The following is a 22,108-nucleotide window of genomic DNA, read 5'->3' as shown; positions in this document are numbered from 1 at the left end:
CTTTTAGTTAACACTATCAACGTTTTGCTCTACTGTTGTAATCGAATCAACGCATTAGCCATTTAAAAAATTTTTTTTTTTTAAATGTTGTACTTTTTACCCCTTTTTCTCCCCAATTTTGTGATATCCATTTGGTAGTTAGTGTTTTTTTTTTTGTTGTTGCTGCAACTCCTGCAAGGACTCGGGAGAGGCGAAGGTCGAGAACAGTGCTCCCTCCGAAACACAACCCAGCCAAGCCGCACTGCTTCTTGACACAATGCCAGCTTAACCCGGAAGCCAGCCACACCCATGTGTCGGTGGGAACGCCGTATAGCTGGCTACCGAAGCCAGCATGCATGCGCCCGGCCGCCACAAGGAGTTGCTAAAGCGCGATGGGACAAGGACATCATAGCCGGCCAAACCCTCTCCTAACCCCGACGACACTGTGCTAATTGTGCGCCAACTCATGGGTCTCCCGGTTATAGCCGGCTGCGACACAGCCCGGGATCGAACCACTTTCAATGTAATATACTGAAACAAAATGAACTATGGAAGATTTAGTATGCAAAACTAACTGTGCAAGATATTTTCTTGTAGGCAGAGCCCATTGGAGTAGGATTATATTGCACTGACAGGCATCACTCAGGCCCATACTCTACACAGCCCGCCATAACCAATCAGAGCTTCAGGCCAATATGCAAATAGCCATTGCCATATATGGATCTGTGCCATTTACTTTGAACTGGACTGTGTTTCGGGTACAGTATGAGCGGTTCCAAGTAGATGTGCTTATTTTGAGATCAAAGTGAGAGCTGCATGTTGCCACGTGTTGTGAGAGTTTTTTGCTAGTTAGTGAGTTATTAGCCCAGTTATAGTTCATTTCTAGTCAACAATAGGGTATATTGTATATATAGCTATAAAACATTGCACTTCTTTCGTTTTAAAATGATTGGAATTTTTCCCCTGGTACATTGAACATCAATAAACAGTGAAGTGCCAAAAGGAAACCAAAGGAAACCGCTATAAAACATTGCACTTCTTTCGTTTTAAAATGATTGGAATTTTTCCCCTGGTACATTGAACATCAATAAACAGTGAAGTGCCAAAAGGAAACCAGTGGTGGCTTCCAACAAAAGCACAAAATGTGTGTATTTCTAGACATCTTTGAAAAGTGAGTCAGGTAAAGAGATTTTTATGTCTTAAAGGGGAATTGTTGTATTTTGAGATGGTCTTGAATAAGCTAAGTAGCCAATAGGCAGAGCGTAGCGTAATTTGTCTGATTCTCTGTAATAATGGTATGGGAACCTAGATTAAAAGTTTAATGTCAATTCCTGCATGTTATTTTTTCTACAAAAGTCTCATGGAATGTACTGTAGGCATTGAACACCACACATTGGCTGCAACTGTAGGCTGAATGATAGAACAGCTATTTCCATGTTAAAATGTTATGGGATGTGTTTTTCTCCATTGTTTTTGATGGCAGGCCACTCTGGTAGGCCTACATTATGATCAAATAACCACAGTAGCCTACTGTTTATAACTAACTATAAGCGGGTACAGCTTCAGTGTTCACAGTAAACGCGTGCAGGAAGTTGCACAGAAAGATGGCGCCGACAGAGATGGCAGCATCTCGACTAGCTCTTAGGAAACTTTGCAGTATTTTGTTTTTTTTATCTACATTTTTTTACATTATTAGCTCAGGAAATGTTTTGTGTCATTACATACAGCCGGGAAGAACTATTGGATATTAGAGCGTCCGTAACTCACCAGAACTACAAGCATTACGACCAGGAATTCGACTTCCCTGGAGCAGATCCTTTGTTCACTCACCCCAGAGAAATCTTACTTATTCCGGAGGCCGACCCAAAACATCGCCGGCGGGGGAGAGGCACTCGAGGCAGCCTGCTGGTTCAACTTAGGAGGCACGCACACCACCCACCGCTTCCGAGTATATTACTCGCTAATGTTCAGTCTTTGGATAACAAAGTTGATGATCTTAGGGGCCTGGAAAATACTTTGTTTCACGGAAACATGGCTCTCTCGGGATACTCTGTCGGAGTCGGTAAAGCCAGCAGGATTCTCAGTACATCCAATCAAACTTTATTTGTCACATGCGCCAAATACAACAAGTGTAGATTTTACCGTGAAATGCTTACTTACAAGCCCTTAACCAACAGTGCAGTTCAAGAAGAGTTAAGAAAATATTTACCAAGTAGACTAAAATAAAAAGTAACACAATAAGAATAACAATAATGAGGTTATATACAGGGGGCACCGGTACCGAGTCAGTGTGCGGGGGTACAGGTTAGTTGAGGTAATTTGTACATGTAGGTGGGGGTGAAGTGACTATGCATAGATAATAAACAGCGAGTAGCAGCAGTGTACAAAAGGGAGGGGGGAGGTCAATGTAAATTGTCCGGTGGCGATTGTATTAATTGTTCAGCAGTCTTATGGCTTGGGGGTAGAAGCTGTTGAGGAGCCTCTTGGTCCTAGACTTGGCGCTCCATTACCGCTTGCCATGCAGTAGCAGAGAAAACAGTCTATAACTTGGGTGATGGAGTCTCTGACAATTTTATGGGCTTTCCTCTGACACCGCCAATTATATATGTACTGGATGGCAGGAAGCTTGGCCCCAGTGATGTACTGGGCCGTACGCACTACCCTCTGTAGTGTCTTACGGTCAGATGCCGAGCAGTTTCCATACCAGGTGGTGATGCAACCGGTCAGGATGCTCTCGATGGTGCAGCTGTAGAACCTTTTGAGGATCTGGGGACCCATGCCAAATCTTTTCAGTCTCCTGATGGGGAAAAGGTTTTGTCGTGCCTTCTTCACAACTGTCTTGGCATGATAGTTTGTTGGTGATGTGGACACCAAGGAACTTGAAACTCTCGACCCGCTCCACTACAGCCCCGTTAATGTTAATGGGGGCCTTAGTCTTAGTCTTGCTCACATTGAGGGAGAGGTTGTTATCCTGGCACCACACTGGCAGTTCTCTGACCTCCTCTCTGACCTCCCAATAGGCAGTCTCATCAGGCCTATCACTGTTGTGTCGTCAGCAAACTTAATGATGGTGTTGGAGTTGTGTTTGGCCACGCAGTCGTGTGTGAACAGGGAGTACAGGAGGGGACTAAGTACACACCCCTGAGGGGCCTCTGTGTTAAGGATCAGCGTGGCAGACATGTTGTTACCTACTCTTACCACCTGGGGGCGGCCCGTCAGGAAGTCCAGGATCTAGTTGCAGAGGGAGGTGTTTAGTCCCAGAGTCCTTAGCTTAGTGATGAACTTCATGGGCACTATGGTGTTGAACGCTCACTCTCACATAGGTGTTCCATTTGTCCAGGTGAGAATCTGTGGATCTGTTGGGGTGGTATGCGAATTGGAGTGGGTCTAGGGTGTCCGGGGGGATGCTGTTGATGTGAGTCATGACCAGCCTTTCAAAGCACTTCATGGCTACCGACGTGAGTGCCACGGGGCGGTAATAATTTAGGCAGGTTACAATCGCTTCCTTGAGCACAGGGACTATGGTGGTCTGCTTGAAACAGGTATTACAGACTCGGTCAGGGAGAGCTTGAAAATGTCAGTGAAGACACTTGCCAGTTGGTCCGCGCATGCTTTGAGTACACATCCTGGTAATCCGTCTGGCCCAGCGGCTTTGTGAATGTTGACCTGTTTAAAGGTTTTGTTCACATCGGTTACCGTCCAGAACAGCTGGTGCTCTCATGCTTCAGTGTTTCTTGCCTCGAAGCGAGCATAAAAGGAATTTAGCTCGCCTGGTAGGCTTACATCACCGGCAAGCTCGAGTCTGGTTTTCCCTTTGTAGTCCGTAATAGTTTCAAGCCCTTCCACATCCGACGAGTGTCAGAGCCGGTGTATTAGGATTCAATCTTAATCCTGTATTGACGCTTTGCTTGTTTGATGGTTCGTCTGAGGGCATAGCGGGATTTCTTATAAGTGTCCGGATTACTCTCCCACTCCTTGAAATCAGCAGCTCTAGCCTTTAGCTCGATGCGGATGTTGCCTGTAATCCATGGCTTCTGGTTGGGATATGTACGTACAATCACTGTGGGGACGACGTTGTCGATGCACTTATTGATAAATCCGATGACTGAGGTGGTGTACTCCTCAATGCCATTGGATGAATCCTGGAACATATTCCAGTCTGTGCTAGCAAAACAGTCCTGTAGTGTAGCATCCGCGTCATCTGACCATTTCTGTATTCCTGCTTTAGTTTTAGCTTGTAAGCAGGAATCAGGAGGATATAATTATGGTCAGATTTTCCAAATGGAGGGCGGGGGAGAGCTTTGTATGCATCTTTGTGTGTGGAGTAAAGGTGGTCTAGGATTTTCTTCTCTGGTTGCACATGTGACATACTGGTAAAAATGTGGTAAAACTGATTTAAGTTTGCCTGCATTAAAGTCCCTGGCCACTAAGAGCGCCGCTTCTGGGTGAGCATTTGTCTTTGCTTATGGCCTTATAGAGTTGGTTGAGAGCGGTCTTAGTGCCGGCTTCGTTCTGTGGTGGTAAATAGACAGGTAGGAATAATATAGATGAGAACTCTCTTGGTAGATATTGTGGTCTACAGCTTATAATAAGGTACTCTACCTCAGGCGAGCAATACTTCGAGACTTCTTTAATATTAGACATCGCGCACCAGCTGTTATTAACAAATAAACACACACCCCCACCCCTCGTCTTACCAGAGGTAGAGTCTCTGTTCTACCGGTGCTTGGAACATCCCGCTAGCTCTTTATTGTCCATATCTTCGTTCAGCCATGTCTCTGTAATACATAAGATGTTACAGTTTTTAATGTCCCGTTGGTAGGATAATCTTAATCGTAGGTCATCAATTTAATTATCCAATGATTGCACGTTAGCAAGAAGAACAGATGGCAGTGGGAGTTTACTCGCTCGCTTACGAATCTTCAGAAGGATGCCCGATCTGCGACCCCTTTTCCTGCATGTTTACTTCACGCAAAACTTTTATACATCGCCTAGACAGGAATAAATCTCTCCGGGAAGCAAAAGGGCGGAGGGGTGTGTTTCATGATTAACGACTTATGGTGTAAATCTAGGAACATACAGGAACTCAATTACTTTTGTTCACCCAACCTAAAATTCCGCACAATTACATGGCGAACATATTATCTCCCAAGAGAATCTCCCTCCGTCATCGCCACGGGCGTTTACATCCCACCTCATGCCGAAACCTCGACGGCACTCAAAGAACTTCACTGGACTTTATGCAAACTGGAAACCACATATCCTGAGGCTGCATTTATTGTAGCTGGGGATTTTAACAAAGCAAGTCTGAGGACTAGGCTGATGAAGTTCTGTCAACATATCGACTGTCCTACTCGCGCTACTAAGACTCTCAACCATTGCTATTCAAACTTCCGGAATGCTTACAAGGCCCACCCCCGCCCTCCTTTTGGCAAATCTGACCATGACTCCATCTTGCTCCTCCGGTCCTATAGGCAGAAACAAACAGGAAGTGCCCGTACTTCGTACTATTCAACGCTGGTCTGACCAATCGGAATCCAAGCTTCTGGATTGTTTTGATTACGTGGACTGGGATATGATCTGGGTAGCTTGCGAAAAGAATCGAGACGTATACACAGATACAGTGACAGAGTTTATAAGGAAGTATATAGGAGATGGAGTACCCACTGTGACTATTAAAACCTACCCTAACCAGAAAATGTGGAAAGCGCGAACCACTTAATTTAACCATGGCAAGGCGACTGGTAATATGGCAGAAAATAAACAGTGTAGTTATTCACTCCACAAGGCAATCAAACAAGCTAAACATCAGTATAGAGAGAAAGTGGAGTCGCAGTTCAACGGCTCAGGGACTACAGACCATCCCGGACTAGAAAAGGAAAACCAGCCACGTCGCCGAGACTGACGTCTTGCTTCTGGACAGGCTAAACACATTCTTTGCTCGCTTTGAGGATAACACAGTGCCACCTACGCGGTCCGCTACCAAGGACTGTGGGCTCTCCTTCTCCGTGGCCGACGTGAGTAAAACGTGTTAACCCTCGCAGACGGCATCCATAGCCGCGTCCTCAGAGAATGCGCAGACCAGCTGGCTGGTGTGTTTACGGGCATATTCAATCTCTCCCTATCCCAGTCTGCTGTCCCCACATGCTTCAAGATGGCCACTATTCTTCCTGTACACAAGAAGGCAAAGATAACTGAACTTAATGACTATCGCCCGTAGCACTCACCTCTGTCATCATGAAGTGCTTTGAGAGACTAGTCAAGGATAATATCACCTCTACCTTACCTGCCACCCTAGACCCACTTTAATTTGCCTACCACCCCAATAGATCCACAGACGATGCAATTGCCATCACTCTGCACACTGCCCTATCCCATCTGGACAAGAGGAATACCTATGTAAGAATGCTGTTTATTGACTATAGCTCAGCATTCAACACCATAGTACCCTCCAAGCTCATCATTAAGCTCGAGGCCCTGGGTCTGAACCCCACTCTATGCAACTGAGTCCTGGACTTCCTGACGGGCCGTGCACGGGTGGTGAAGGTAGAAAACCTCACCACTGGTGCCCCACAAGGGTGCCTAGCCTCCTCCTGTACTCCCTGCTCACCCATGACTGCGTGGCCAAACACGCCTCCAACTCAATCATCAAGTTTGCAGATGACACAACAGTAGTAGGCTTGATTACCAACGATGACGAGACAGCCTACAAGGAGGAGGTGAGGGCTCTGGGAGTGTTTTGCCTAGAAAACAACCTCTCACTCAACGTCAACAAAACAAAGGAGATGATCGTGGACTTCAGGAAACAGCAGAGGGTGCACCCCCTATCTACATCAACAGGACCGCAGTGGAGAAGGCGGAAAGCTTCAAGTTCCTTGGCGTACACATCACTGACAAACTGAAATGGACCACCCACACAGACAGTGTGGTGAAGGCGCAACAGCACCTCTTCAACATCAGGAGGCTAAAGAAATTTAACTTGTCACCTAAAACCCACAAACTTTTACAGATGCACAATTGCAAGCATCCTGTCGGGTTGTATCACTGCCTGGTACGGCAACTGCACCTCCCGCAACCGCATGGCTCTCCAGAGGGTGGTGCGGTCTGCTGAAACGCATTACCGGGGGCAAACTACCTGCCCTCCAGGACACCTACAGCACCCAATGTCACAGGAAAGCCAAAAAGATCACCAAAGGACATCAACCACCCGAGCCACTGCCTGTTCACACCTCTATCATCCAGAAGGTGAGGTCAGTACAGGTGCGTCAAAGCTGGGACCGAGAGACTGTTAAACAGGTTCTATCTCAAGGCCATCAGACTGTTAACCTGTTTGGGCTGCAAGGGGCAGTATTGAGTAGCCAGATAAAAGGTGCCCATTTCAAACGGCCTCGTACTCAATTCTTGCTCGTACAATATGCATATTATTATTACTATTGGATAGAAAACACTATCTAGTTTCTAAAACCGTTTGAATTATTTCTCTGAGTGAAACAGAACTCATTCTGCAGCACATTTCCTGACCAGGAAGTAGAAAGTCTGAAATCGATGCTCTGTTCTTCTTCCTGCCTATAAATGGGCACGAGACCTATTAGTATACATGCACGTCATACACCTTCCCCTGGGTGTCAAGAGGCTGTGAGAGAAGAAATTAGGTGATTATCTTGGTCTGAGATGGAACACATCATCTTGGAATGACGTGTCCCTCATTTTCGGTACTCTGAAGAGCGCGAGGTGGACAGTGGGATTGCCTTTTGTTTAGCTGCCGTTATAGGCGACTACAATCTCCGGCTTTGATTTTATTTGATACATGTCACCATATCATCGTAAAGTATGTTTTTTCAATATAGTTTCATCAGATTATTGAAATTTTTTCGGGAGTTTTGCCGTGTTCCGTTCTCTTCCGTTTGTTGACATGGAGAGCTTTGTGCCACTAGGCTAGCGCGCTTGCTAAATGAAGAGGGAAAGTTGCCGTTCTAAATCCAAACAACGACTGTTCTGGACAAAGGACACCTTGTCCAACATTCTGATGGAAGATCAGCAAAAGTAAGAAACATTTTATGATGCTATTTCATATATCTGTCGTAGTCGTCGGCGCCCAAGTGTTTCTGGCTATTGTGGTAAGCTAATATAACGCTACATTTTTTTTTCGCTGTAAAACACTTAATAAATCGGAAATATTGGCTGGAATCACAAGATGCCTGTCTTTCATTTGCTGTACACTATGTATTTTTCAGAAATGTTTTATGATGAGTAATTAGGTATTTGACGTTGGTGCCTGTAATTATTATGGCTGCTTTCGGTGCAATTTCTGATTGTAGCTGCAATGTAAACTATGATTTATACCTGAAATATGCACATTTTTCTAATAAAACATATGCTATACAATAAATATGTTATCAGACTGTCATCTGATTAAGTTGTTTCTTGGTTAGTGGCTATTTATATCTTTATTTGGTCGAATTTGTGATAGCTACTGATGGAGTAAAAAACTGGTGGAGTAAAAAAAGTGGTGTCTTTTGCTAACGTGGTTAGCTAATAGATTTACATATTGTGTCTTCCCTGTAAAACATTTTAAAAATCGGACATGTTGGCTGGATTCACAAGATGTGTACCTTTCATATGCTGTATTGGACTTGTTAATGTGTGAAAGTTAAATATTTAAAAAAATATATCTTTTGAATTTCGCGCCCTGCACTTGAAGTGGCTGTTGTCATAAGTGTACCGACGCCAGGCTGCAGCCATAAGAAGTTAAACAGCCATCACAAGCACATTAGAGGCTGCTGCCTATAGGCATAGACTAGAAATCACTGGCCACTTTAAGGAATGGGACACTAGTCACTTTAATAATGTTTACATATCCCATATGTATATACTGTGTTCTATACTATTCTACGGTCTCTTAGTCACTTAATATTTTTTATATTTCTTTCATTACTCATATCATATGTATATACTGTATTCTATACTATTCTACTGTAACTTAGTCCGTTACGCTCCGACATCGCTCGTCCATATGTATATAGTCTAATTCATTCCTACTTAGATTTGTGTGTATACTGTATGTTGTGTAATTTGTTAGATATTACTTGTTAGATATTACTGCACTGTCGGAGCTAGAAGCACAAGAATTTCGCTACACCAGCAATTACATCTGCTAATCACGTGTATGTGACCAATAAAATTTGATTGGAATTTCCTCAACATTCAAGTTTGCGCTCTGCAGACCTGAAATTTGCTCAGTGCCAAATTGTTTGGGGAGGGAACATTAATGGAGACTGAAAGCAAAAGTGAATTAAGACTGAGTGAGGTTTAATAATTGGCGGGCATGGTGTTTGTTAGCATTTGATTGGTCCTGACTTGCGATCCTTCTCGTTCTGCATCCCAAATGGTACCCTATTCCAAACATAAAGTACTACTTTTGACCAGAGCTCTCTGCATTATATATGGGATTGGGTGCCATTTTGGGCTCCGTCTATGTTCTCACTCAATCAGTGAGCACACTTCTTACTCTAACAAAAATATTTGCGTGTCTTTTAAAATACCAGCTGCTAGTAATTTAGCTACAAGCTGCATAGCAGGCATGATTTGCCTGGAGATCATTGGCCTTGTCTGCTGACTGTTGATTTTGGTGACTGATCTCACTGCAGCCTTGCACAGCCTGTCACCTACAAGTCAGAATCCTCCTTTAAAGGCACAATCTCTGCCTTTATCAGTTCTAGTGCAGCTCTATAGGAGTTAGACACTTTGTCACTGTTAGACACTTCTTTGTCACGTCTTCTTCTTTGACCATCCCTGGTCTTCATGCTAAGTCCTAGCATTAGACGTCCTTGGTGTTGAGGGGATGGAATAGCAGATAGTGGTCCGCCCATCCGCACCCTGCTCAGCAGGTAGGGTGGCAAGCCGCGGGATGCAGACACAGGTCAAGGCCAGGTCACAGAGCCTCAATGGTGGGATGCTTTACCAATGACATGGTTGTATTGTGAAATATGTACAACATTTCCTTGGTAGCTGTTTAATTCTGTCAACTACAAGTGTATAGATTTTTACTAGTGGTGTAAATAAATTCAATTAAAATAAGCACTAGTGGTCATAGTTAGGGTTGCATATTTTGGGGAATATTCAGAGGTGGAAACTTTCCTTGGGAATTAATGGGAATATATGGGAATTAACAGAATATATGCAAATTAATATTAATACCATTTAAATGTAGATGTCTTTTGTATTGGATATATTTTACCATATCATATGGAGGCAGAAACATAAACATTTTATCATAAGTAGACATAATTGCGAATTATTAAATCCTTCCAATAGAAAAAAATAATACATATAGTTACGAATTTAACTTTAAATGAGTTGACTCTTCACATGGGATGATGTCACTGAACAACAAAATATAATATTGAATGATCCCCAATGATCCATTGCAGCTCCCAAAAACATTTTCAACATACATCTGTAAAATGATAGTCTAGAAACTAAAGCTTTGGTTCTCTTCCTCTCAGGCTTCCATGTTTTGTCCCTGGACCTCTTCAATGTCCACCTCTTGAACATCAGACTATGAGATATCATCTTCACTGTCACTTTCCAACCTTGTTGAGGATGGCTTGTTGTCAGGCTCAAAAAGCCTGAAATTTGCCTGGATGGCAACCAATTTTTCAACACTTGTATTGGTCAGCCTGTTGCATGCTTTGGTGTGTGTTCCCAAACAAGCACCAGTTGCACTCTGAGGCGGCTGATGGTAGGATTTGCAGGATGATGGAGGCAACAGGGGAAAGAGCCTCAGATCCACAAAGTCCCTTCCACCAGGTGGCTGATGAGATATGTTGGCACGACTGCCATATTGCATCTTCATCCCAAAGCCTTTCCTTGGAAGTGTACTTCGCCAGACTCTCAAGAACCTTGCCCTCATCCAGGCCAAAGTGGTGAGACACGATACTGATGACACTATAGGCCTTGTTGATCTCTGCACCAGACAGGATGCTCTTGCCAGCATACTTGGGGTCCAACATGTACGCTGCGGCGTGTATGGGCTTCAGGCAGAAGTCTTCATGCTTTTTGATTTATTTCAGAACTGCAGTTTCCTCTGCTTGCAGCAATAGTGAAGTGGGCATTACGAATTTCTTCTCTTACATCTGCAAGCAGTCTGAACATCAGACAGGATGTCATTGACTCCCTCAATCCATGCAATGGCTACGGCTGTAGGTTTCAGGAGTTTCAGGCTGCTTACCACCCTCTCCCAAAATACATCATCCAGGAGGATCCTCTTGATGGGGCTGTCCATATCGGCAGACTGATATGGCCATTTCTTGGAGAGACTTCCTCCCCTCCAGGAGACTGTCAAACATGATGACAACATCACCCCAACGGGTGTTGCTGGGCAGCTTCAATGTGGTGCTCTTATTCTTCTCACTTTGCTTTGTAGATTGCTGCTATCACTTGATGACCCTTCACATACCTAACCATTTCCTTGGCTCTCTCGTAGTGTATCCGTTTTTTTCAGTGCCATGATGTCATTGAGGAGCAGATTCAATGCATGAGCAACAGAGCCAATAGGTGTGTTGTGAGGGTAGGACTCCTCCACTTTAGACCAAGAGGACTTCATGTTCGCAGCATTGTCTGTCACCAGTGCAAATACCTTCTGTGGTCCAAGGTCATTGATGACTGCTTCAGCTCATCTGCAGTGTAGAGACCGGTGTGTCTCTTATCCCTTGTGTCTGTGCTCTTGTAGAATACTGGTTGAGGGGTGGAGATGATGTAGTTAATTATTCCTTGCCCACGAACATTCGACCACCCATCAGAGAGGATTGCAATACAGTCTGCTTTCTCTATGATTTGCTTGACCTTCACTTGAACTCTGTTGAACTCTGCATCCAGCAAATTAATAGATAAAGCATGTCTGGTTGGAGGGATGTATGCTGGGCGAAGAACATTCAGAAATCTCTTCCAATACACATTGGAAGAGTGAGCATCAGAGGTGAACCAGTTGCATACACAGCTCGAGCAGGACATTCATCAGCATTTCTATGACTACGTTCCTCCATTGAGTCAAAATAACTTCTGATTCCAGGAGGACCATGAGCTGTTGCTATCGATAAGGTGTCTGATTCATAATTTTCACCTCGAATAGAAGTAGAGGGACTTTTGTCAGAGGTTGCTTGTTGCATTCTTCACATATAATTTTGCACAGTATTTGCAACTTTACACAGCTTTTCCTTCTACATTAGCTGCATGGAAATGTGTCCACACATCAGATAGTGCCCGTGGCATTTTCCTGTAAAAATTAGGGGGAATTATAAAAAAAATACAATTCCATGTACAGATAAATAGTTAAGCAGTTAGATTAAACAACTCCTTTGTAAGATAAATGTTTAAAAATGGAACCTGTATGGAAACAGGTGAATTAACACTCCTCAGTTAGCAGGCTCAAGCAAGCTAAAACAGACATGGTAGCAAAATCTAACTAGCAGAAATTGTTACCAAGTTAAAAATGATTTATACACACTTTGCTGTAGTCTATTATTTACTAGTTAACAAACAATCATGTATGTCATATAAAATATATTCACCCCACTCAGTATTGTAATCAAAACTTAGAAAGCATGTAGTCCTTGGCTCAGACAGTGTAGTAGTGTGGGCTCAATAGCATCTCAATACCGTCCCAGATCTTGAGAATCAGCTGTACATGTGATGGAAGAGTGCACTGCACATGTGATGGAAGAATGCATTGTGCATGCAGAGGGTTGCAATTCCATTGAATTGGGTATAGTTTAACCAAAATATGCCACAAGACTTAGAATTGCCTTATGTGTATCCCACAAAAACGGTTCACTGTCATAAGCAAACTTTTTTTAATGAATTTAAGCAAAATTCCCCAAATCCCCGGGCTTAACTTCCCATGGAAAATTTACGGAAATTTTCTGGAAAGTTTCCGACCCTTTGCAACCCTATTCATAGCCTACTACACTATATAGCAGTAGTAGCAGCCGTTAGCAGTAGCTATACTTTATGTGAAGATGTAAACACAGTGTTTTGAGTCGAGAGTGACAGAGACTCAGACAGATGAGATTCCTCTCCCGTGTTCTGTCTCTCTTCTGTCACCCAGCGTCAGCGCGCCACTGTAGGGGAGGATCTGAATTTCACGCTCTGCTGGGGTGCCTAACACACACAACACTTAAAGACAAGAACGGAAATAGAGACTAGTGAGAGGGAATCATTAAAAGGATCAACATGTGTATTCATAAATTAATAAACAAACTGGGAAATACATGAATGGAAAAAACCAATAGCACTTTTGCAAGTGAATATGTAACATAGTAAATGCACAAAAAATGGTGGCCATTCACCTTTTGTAGTGTAGTTCTATTGAGGCATTCTATAGGCCTAGCCAATTACAATGTGTTGCACTATGGTATCTAATCCGAAATAAATTGTAGGTGGCAGACAAAAATCTTTTGAGACTTAAGTTTCGGAAGTCACTCTCCGTGTACTGCTCCTTCCTGTTAGTTGATTGCAGCGCTCACATGTGCAGGACTTTGAATAATTCATCACTATGCAAAAAAATTGAAATCTATCTGAAGGGAAAATGACTGTGACCCTCTATGCAAAATGAGAGTGAGAGATTGAAGGCAAGAAAAGAGAGAGGAGAGAATGGTAGGGGAGAGGAGGAGAGAGAGAAAAAAACGCTTTACATAAAAGTCGGGAAATCACTGCCTTTGAAAAAATAAGCATATGTTTCGGTGTGATACGGAATTAGGGCTGTATTCATGAATCTATTCAGGCACAATCAATGCAAGCGCGATTCATAAAAGATGACATAAATTTGACCTGTGAGCTGGGACTTCTGGGCTGCCCAGTGAGTCTGAGCCGAGTGGAGATGGCCGTTTGGACTCTTTAAAGTCTTGATGGCTACCGGTGGGACCTGGATCAGACCTTTGCCCCCAGCTGCATTAACCCCCCAAGCCCCAGCTATACTACACCAACACTGAGTCAGCACAACCAGGCCTAAGCCTGCCTCCCTGCTTTTCTGGCTGCCTAGCTCCATGCATAATCTCCACACTGTACAGCTATGGGCTCAGATCCATTATTCAAACTTCAGGATTTGTTTACAGTGCATTTTATTATGTTCCCATACTATGGGATATCTTGACTTTCGAGGGCTTTAATGTTATGGTCTATGCTGGAGTACTGTAAGTCAATTTGCTATGAATTAAGGGGGCGCTGAGCACACTTATCATTCTGTTTACTTGTCAATGTCCCTCTGTGTTTCACTACTGTCTTCCTCTCTGTCTGCTGCGTACTGACCCACATCTATACTGAACAAAAATATAAATTCAACATGCAACAATTTGAATGATTTTAATAAGTTACAGTTCATATAACAAAATCAGTTAATTGACAGAAATGAATTAGGCCCTAATCTATGGATTTCACATGACTGGGCAGGGTTTCAGCCATGGTTGGGCCTGGGAGGGCATAGGACCACCCACTTGGGAGCCAGGTCCAGCCAATCAGAATTAGTTTCCCCCCAAAAGGCTTTAATACGGACATAAATACTCCTCAGTTTCATCAGATGTCCGGGTGGCTGGTCTCAGACGATCCCGCAGGTAAAGGATGTGGAGATCCTGGGCTGGCGTGGTTTCAAGTGGTCTGCGGTTGTGAGGCTGGTTGGACGTACTGCCAAATTCTCTAAAATGACGTTGGAGGCGGCTTATGGTAGAGAAATGAACAGTCAATTATCTGGCAACAGCTTTGGTGGACATTCATGCAGTCAGCATGCCAATTGCACGCTCCCTCAAAACTTGAGACATCTGTGGCATTTTGTTGTGTGAAAGAAATGCACATTTTAGTGTCCCAGCACAAGTGCACCTGTGTAGTGATCATGCTGTTTAATCAGCTTCTTGATATGCCACACCTGTCAGGTAGATGGATTATCTTGGCAAGGATAAATGCTCATTAACAAGGATGTAAACAAATTTGAGAGAAATAAGCTTTTTGTGCGTATGGGAAATGTTATTTGGGATCTTATTTCAGCTCATGAAACATGGAACCAACACTTTACATGTTAACATTTTCTTTTTTGTTCAGTATAGATCAAAATATTGCGATATGAAGATAGTCTGACACGCACACACACACACACACATGGCATGACTGCTTTTGCCTGATTGTTTGAGGCAGCTGTTGTGGTGATGAAAAGAGGCGAGTCAGAAAGAGGATTAGCAAGGCTGTGAAAAAGCAGAGAATTATTGACAGAAAAGGGGGATTTAGATTTAGCCTCTGGCCGTTCCAACAAGCTTCTCCACAGACAGACCCTCTTCTATGATGAATCAGTAAGACCCAGTAAGTTCATTTTAGAGTTAGCCCCAAATGGCACCCTATTCCCTATTTAGTCCACTACTTTTGACCAGGGCTATGGTGCACTAAGTATGGTATAGGCTGTAATTTGGGATGCAGATTAGACTGACATTGCACTACTTTGGAAACTCACTGTCTGTCTTTACAGACCCCCTCACCAAGGGGGGCATTTTCTATAAGACCTTATCCCATCAGTGAAAATGATGTCAACCATTGGAAAAACTCAATAAACTTATTGACAAAACTCACAGGGTGATGGGACAAAATGAGTACTATGATGCGCTAATATTACACTGTCAAACAGAGACGAATACTGCATAACTCTACATGGAGAAAATGCCAAAACAAAAATCTCATTCTAAATATATCCAAATATCTGGTGATTAAAATAATTCCAGATTTGTATAAATCTTTGGTGATTAAAATAGGATGACATTAAGAATCCAGTGCACCAGTCCTGTAAGTCTATTTTAACTGCAGATGAGAAGAGTCAGCAACGTCAAATCAGTGGTTTAATCATATAAAGAATTGTACTGTACCATTTTGATGTGGGTAGAGAAAGCTTGATGGACACAAAGAAAACTTTGTTGTAGAGGGGCCAGCTGAGTATAAGACTGTATCATCTGCATATAAAGGGGTGAGCGAGTTTCCTACTACTTGTGCTATGTTGTTGATGTAAATTGAGAAGAGCGTGGGGCCTAGGATCGAGCCTTGGGGTACTCCCTTGGTGACAGGCAGTGGTTGAGAAAGCAGATGTTCGGACTTCATATACTGCCCTTTTTGAGAGGGGTAGTTAGCAAACCAGGCCAAACGCCCCTTGGAGACACCACTACTCCTTATCCGACCCACAAAAATGGAATGGTCTACCGTATCAAAAGCTTTGGCCAAGTCAATAAAAATAGCAGCACAACATTGCTTAGAATCAAGGGCAATGATGACATTTAGGACCTTTAAGGTTGCAGGGACACATCCATAACCTGGGCGGAAACCAGATTGCATACCAGAGAGATTACTATAGACATCAAGAAAGCCAGTCAGTTGATTATTGACTATGTTTTCCCAACACTTTTGATAAACAGGGCAAGATATAAATGTGGCTATAACAGTTAGGATCAGCTTGATCTCCCCTTTAAATTTAAGGACACACCGTGGCTGCCTTCAAAAGCAATAGGAACCTCCCCAGAGAGGGGAAACAGGTTAAAAATGTCAGTGATAGGCTCTGTGATGATAGGGGCAGCAACCTTAAAGAAGAAAGAATTTAAACCATCTGACCCAGATGGATTTTTGGGGTCAAGTTTAAGGAGAAACTGTGTAGCGGGGCAGGAGGAAAAGAGGGAGGAGCATCACACGGAACCCAAACCGGCTGCACGCGTGCGCTATCGTGCATAAATTTATTTTGTCCCCCACACCAAACGCGATCACGACATGCAGGTTAAAATATCAAAAACTCTGAACCAATTGACATTATTTTGGGTACAGGTCGAAAAGCATTAAACATGTATGGCAATTTAGCTAGTTAGCTTGCACTTGCTAGCTAATTTGTCCTATTTAGCTAGCTTGCTGTTGCTGGGATATAAACATTGAGTTGTTATTTTACCTGAAATGCACAAGGTCCTCTACGACAATTAATCCACACATAAAACGGTCAACCGAATCGTTTCTAGTCATCTCTCCTCCCAGGCTTTTTCTTCTTTGAACTTATATGGTGATTGGCATCTACACTTTCATAGTATTACCATGACAACCGGCAAAACAGTTCGTCTTTCAATCACCCATGTGGGTATAACCAATGAGGAGATGGCACGTGGGTACCTGCTTCTATAAACCAATGTGGAGATGGGAGAGGCAGGACTTGCAGCGCGATCTGCGTCAGAAATAGGAATGACTTCTATTTTAGCCCTTGGCAACACAGACGCTCGTTGGCGCGCATGAGCAGTGTGGGTGCAATAATTGAATAACATATATTGCTAAATTTATTTTGCAACGCTCGCGCATGCGACGCGAGTAGTAGTCAGGGTAGTCAGGGTATCAGGGCTAGTCGCATTAGGAGGGCTGGGAGATAAGGAAGTGTTGGACGGGCAAGGAGGTATGGCTTAGTCAAATAGGAATCCTGACTTAATGAAGTGATGATTAAAGAGCTCAGCCATGCGCTCCTTGTCAGTAACAACCACATCATCAACATTAATGGACATGGGCAGCTGTGAGGAGGAGGGTTTATTCTCCAGGTCTTTCACCGTTGTCCAGAACGTCTTGGGGTTAGACCCACAGAAAGAGAACTGCTCCTTAAAGGAACTAACTGGCCTTCCGGATAGCCTCATTTGCCTGAACGATAGCTAGTCAGCTGGAGTAATTGTCTTTCGCCAAATGGTAGAGTAACTCTACCAGATCACAGTCGAACCAGTGGCTGAACCAGTCTTTATGTGGTCATGTTTGTTAATAATACCACTGAAAATATAAAAAGTAAGTTCAAAGCATCCTCGACAGAGGGGATCAAGCTGATTCTATACCAATTTACAGTGGCCAGGTCATGAAGGTGCCACTAGTGTTGATCAAAGCCTCGAGTAATGAACCTATTTTTGACACAATTGGCTGGAACTGCTCAATGCTTTAGGAAGCTTCGTTTCCCCATCACTAACTACAGGGCAAAACAGATCAAAAGGCTAGCCACTCAACCATTAAAGGTCAATTTATTAGTTTTTTTTCCAAAAATCATTATAGTTTAGAATGTTCAAAAAAGTTACAATTGAATCCATAATTAATTTAAAAAATCCAAATAATAAACAGTTAAAGCAATAAGTCATCAATTCAAATTAGGCAAACCATATGTTCATCCAAACAAAAACAATCAAAAATGAATCTGAAAAATCTGTCAGTCCGTCAAGCCACAATGTGTATGTGTTGGGGGAGGGGAAGGGGTGGGGTCTGTATTCAGTAATATACTGTATTCAGTTCATACAGTATCATACTGTTGATTAATTCAGTAAGTTACTGATAAAATTACAAAAATGGCGAACAGTGTGAAGTCACATCAGTGTTTAATCAACCAAACTTTACTCAAACCGTTGAAACTACGGAAACTATGACATGAAGGTCAACATCTGTTGAGTCTTACTAATGAGTACAGCACTGAGCCATCATGTACAGTAGAGAAAGAGTATATTTGTAATGTAAATGCAGGGCTTTGAGTTTTGGTCTGGAGCTGTCAGCCCCCAAACTGGTGTAGCAGACCTCTGAAGGGCACACGTAATTAATTCACACACTCTAATGTGAAATCCATACACTCACTGACAAGTATTAATTTGGCTCCAGGAGGTGTGTGAATGTATGTGTATTGGGGGGGGGGGATGAGGGTTGCAGATTTGAAGCCCATCCCCTTCTAACACCTGTCTGCATCCCAAATAGCACCCGATCCCCTATAATGTGCGTCAAAGGTAGTGCACTATATAGGGAAGAGGGTGCCATTTGGGATGTACGCAGTGCCACCTCAATGCTTAGCCCAGTACAAGTGATGTAATGAAGAGGGCCATAGTGGGAAGGGAAATGAGTCTGCGGGGGGGGGGGCACAGGATCAGAGAAAGAGATATAATTACAGTTTAAAGAGTCACTGGCAGTTTAATCAGCATGTCACATTTGTTCTGGGATTGGATGAAACTGAAACGTACACTCGGACACGAATGCATGCACACATCACTGTTCCGGCAGGTGACGGGTGGACTTTAATCAGGGGGTGAGTGTTCGAGTGCATGGATGTGATTTCCCTGGTGATTCAGGGTATTGTGTGGGTCTGTCATTTCCACATTGTCTTCTCCCAGACATGGTGCATCAGACACCAGGGAGAGGAGTGCAGAGGAGGGCAGGGCAGAGGAGAGGAGAGCAGAGGAGAGGCACACTCAAGGAGCACTACTAATAGCCAGCATTGTCACAGCCAGACCCTCCCCATACCCCTGTCACAATCCCCTTCTCCCCCCACATTTCCTCTCCTTGTATCTAAGATTTAATTAAAGGATGATTTCCCACTTTTAAGGCCGTTCCTCACACTCTTTGCATATGCTTTCCTACTGATGAGGAATGTTGTACAGTATTTTATTGCCGTGTCTTCTATTGAATGGCAGTTAGGTAATGGCAGTCTGCTTTACTGCTCAAAACTAAAGAAGTCACAGCCTGTAGAAAATTAGTCTGCATCTCTGAGACTGCATCTCAAATGGCACCCTATTCCTTTTATAGGGAACTACTTTTGATCAGAGCCCTGGTTAAACGTAGTGCACTAAATATGGAAGGGGAGAGGAGAATACCATAGTCCCTGTGCCCAAGAACACTAAGGTAACCTGCCTAAGTGACTACCGACCTATAGCACTCACGTCAATAGCCATGAAATACTTTGAAAGGCTGGTCATGGCTCACATCCGCACTATTATCCCAGAAACCCTAGACCCACTCCAATTTGCATACCGCCCCAATAGATCCACAGATGATGCAATCTCTATTGCACTCTATTGCACATACTGCCCTTTCACACCTGGACAAAAGGAACAGCTATGTGAGAATGCTATTCACTGACAACAGCTCAGCATTCAACACCATAGTGCCCTCAAAGCTCGTCACTAAGCTAAGGACCCTGGGACTAAACACCTCCCTCCGCCCCCAGGTGGTAAGGGTAGCAAACAACACATCCGCCACGCTGATCCTCAACACGGGGGCCCCTCAGGGGTGCTTGCTCAGTCCCCTCCTGTAATCCCTGTTCACTCATGACTGCACGGCCAGGCACGACTCCAACACCGTCATTAAATTTGCTGATGACACAACAGTGGAAGGGAGAAGGTCAGAGTTCTGACCGTGTGGTGCAAGGACATCAACCTATCCCTCAACGTGATCAAGACGAAGGAGATGATTGTGGACTACAGGAAAAGGAGGTCCGAGCACGCCCCCGTTCTCATCGACGTGGCTGTAGCGGAGCAGGTTGAGAGCTTCAAGATCCTTGGCGTCCACATCACCAACAAACTAACATGGTCCAAGCACACCAACTGGCAACTGCTCAGCCTCCAACCACAAAACACTACAGAGGGTAGTGTGTATGGCCCAGTAGATCACCGGGGCCAAGCTTCCTGCCATCCAGGACCTCCATACCAGGCAGTGTCAGAGGAAGGCCCTAAGAATTGTCAAAGACTCCTGCCACCCTAGTCATAGACTGTTCTCTCTGCTACCCCACGGCAAGCGGTACCGGAGCGCCACGTCTAGGTCCAAGAGGCTCCTAAATAGCTTCTACCTCCAAACCATAAGACTCCTGAACAACTAATCAAATGGCTACCCAGACTATTTGCATTGCCCCTCCCCCCTTTGGAACACTTCTGCTACTCTCTGTTATTATCTATGCATAGTCACTTTAATAACTCTACCTACATGTTCATTTTACCTCGATACGGGTGCCCCTGCACAGTGACTCTGTACCGGTACCCCCTGTATATAGCCCTGCTATTGTTATTTACTGCTGCTCTTTAATCATTTGTCATTCTTATCTGTTACGCTTTTTTGGTGTTTTCTTAAAACTTCTCACGAGTCACCATCCCGGATCCGGGAGCACCCTCATCAGTAAAAAAGCTGACTAGCATAGCCTAGCATAGCGCCACAAGTAAATACTAGCATCTAAATATCATGAAATCACAAGTCCAAGACACCAGATGAAAGATACACATCTTGTGAATCCAGCCATCATTTCCGATTTTTAAAATGTTTTACAGGGAAAACACAATATGTATTTCTATTAGCTAACCACGATAGCAAAAGACCCAACCGCATATTTCCACCATTTTTTTTACTGCATAGGTAGCTATCACAAATTCGACCAAATAAAGATATAAATAGTCACTAACCAAGAAACAACTTCATCAGATGACAGTCTGATAACATATTTATTGTATAGCATATGTTTTGTTCGAAAAATGTGCATATTTCAGGTATAAATCATAGTTTTACATTGCAGCCACCATCACAAAATCTCACCAAAGCAGCTAGAATAACTACAGAGACCAACGTGAATTACCTAAATACTCATCATAAATCATTTATGAAAAATACACAGTGTACAGCAAATGAAAGACAAACATCTTGTGAATCCAGCCAATATTTCAGATTTTTTAAGTGTTTTACAGCGAAAACACAATATAGCATTATATTAGCTTACTACAATAGCCTACCACACAGCCGCATTCAATCAAGGAACGTTAGCGATAGCAAATAAACCAGCAAAATATATTAATTTTTTCACTAACCTTCTCAAACTTCATCAGATGACAGTCCTGTAACATCATATTACACAATACATATATAGTTTGTTCGAAAATGTGCATATTTAGCGGTACAATTCGTGGTTGAACAATGTGAATACTAGCCAAACTGCCCAAAATAATCCGGATATATTTCTGACACTCACATCATCTAATCAAATAACTAATCATATACTTTACTAAAAAATACAGGTTGGACAGCAAATGAAAGATACACTAGTTCTTAATGCAACCGCTGTGTTAGATTTAAAAAAATAAATAACTTATTACGACATACAGCTTACGTTACAGCGAAACAGCGCCCGAAATCTGGGCAGAATATAGTCTAAACATTTTTCGACAGAAATACGAAATAATATCATAAATGGTTCCTACTATTTGATGAGCTTCCATCAGAATCTTGTACACGTTGTCCTTTGTCCAGAATAATCGTTGTTTGGTTGTAGAATGCCCTCTTCATCTGTAGAATTAGCAGCCAAACCTAGCCATGT

The sequence above is a fragment of the Salvelinus namaycush genome, chromosome 7, assembly GCF_016432855.1.
Source record: "Salvelinus namaycush isolate Seneca chromosome 7, SaNama_1.0, whole genome shotgun sequence".
NCBI classification, from domain to species: Eukaryota; Metazoa; Chordata; class Actinopteri; order Salmoniformes; family Salmonidae; genus Salvelinus; species Salvelinus namaycush.
This window is presented reverse-complemented; position numbering follows the sequence as displayed.